Below are 1,790 nucleotides of genomic sequence, written 5' to 3' on the forward strand. Positions count from 1 at the left end.
ATTGATCATAAGGGAGTAAATTTTCAATTTGTTATAAAAATTCACATTACAACAACAAGAATGATCTTCCCTTAGTTTATAAAACCAATCTGATTTTTTAATTATTTTCTTGGAAATAACATTGTTACACCATGGTTGATTCACTAATCCTCTCCAAGCAATAGCTCACTTCCCTTGTTTTCCCTTTGTTAAGCACAAGGGAGGTATCGTGCAACCTCTCTCATCTTAGAGGGTAATTTAGTCAACTAAATGTATAGAGAACCTATAGCAGTAATAGATGTCAAGGGGTAGAATGGTTGTTTAGAGGAATTAGGACACTAGACTTATGTAATAAAAATATATTTACTAAGAATTTCATGGTTGATTAAGGCAGCTAAGAAAAACCCTAACTTATTTTTATTTTTTTGGCCTTCTTCCAAATTTTCAAGCACGTGTGCCAACAAATTTATCTCTTCTTTGTCTTTTGAGCAATATTTTTCCCATTATTCAGTACTCTCTTTCATCTTCTATTTGAGACTTCAAAGTGTTCTTAGCAATTAGTATCATAGCACTTCCTTCCTCAATGAAGAGAAAGTTGAGTTTTATGTTTAAAAACCTAGTGTTTCACAATTTGTTTCTTTTGGACAATAGATCATTCTTCAGAGATTTTTCCACTATAAAGTTTCAAAAAATGGGTAGAAAGCACTAGGATTCTACTCTCCAAATTAACAAATATATTTTTTTATTTTTTCTATAAAAATAATTTGGCATTGGAAGTAGAGAAGGTTGCAGGAAGAAGCTCATGACCAACAAAAGAAGCTTTAGTCAACTAAGAATTTTAGCTTCAAAGAAAATATTTTTATTACAAATTATATATTAAATAAAATATTAGTGACTCTACTTTCTAATGAAAAAAATGGTTTTTTTTAATCCAATATTTCTATGGAGAGAAAAACTAGAAAAAAAGGTCGCATTAGCAAGTTGATCTCATTGAAAACTAAGTTTCTTTGAGTCTCCCTACCAAACACTCAGAGATACCACCTAAAAACTAAAACTAACAAATTAAAGACAATTTCAGCAATGTTGGATGCAATCATTTGATGAATGGATAAGTTCACACCATAAAACCCGAGGCAACTAAAAATATCTACAAAAAAGTTGTTCTCCTCGAAAACTATGTTGCTTTGAATCTCTCCACCAAACCATCAGAGATGCCACCTAAAAACCAAAACTAGCAAAGTGAAGACAATTTTAGCTAGGTTGGATGCAATCATTCAATGAATGGATAAATTCACTATAGAACTTGAGGCAACTTAAAATATCTAGACACAAGTTGTTCTCTTAAAAAACTAAGTTTCTTTGAGTCTCTCCACCAAACCCTCAGAGATGCCACCTAAAAGCCAAAACTAACAAAGTGAAGACAATTTCAGCAAGGTTGGATGCAATTGCTCAATGAATGTATAAGCTCACTACTCATATTAGTCATTTGGGAACTAAATTGTCAAGATTCTACCTATTCCATGGGTCTAAGGATTGTGTGTTCCAATCTATGACTCTATTAATGTAGTAGTTCAAAGATGGTTCTTTGAGATTGGTCTGAATCAAAACCAAGCATCACCATCAAGAACAAGCAAATAAACTAGAACTAAAACCAATATCACCCCCCATTGCTAAGGACTCGTCCAACTTGGACAAGGTGTAGCCTCTAATCTGAGCTTGAGGTGATGCCTCCATCTCTGCTAAAGGAGCCACCTACCAATCTGAAGGGTAGCCTCCAATCATGCTTAGCTCTCCTCAATTTTCATAATTGC

The sequence above is a fragment of the Aristolochia californica genome, unplaced genomic scaffold (assembly GCF_029961685.1).
Source record: "Aristolochia californica isolate CCGP_79_NKW_82.1479 unplaced genomic scaffold, dmAriCali1.0.hap1 SCAF_6, whole genome shotgun sequence".
NCBI lineage: Eukaryota > Viridiplantae > Streptophyta > Magnoliopsida > Piperales > Aristolochiaceae > Aristolochia > Aristolochia californica.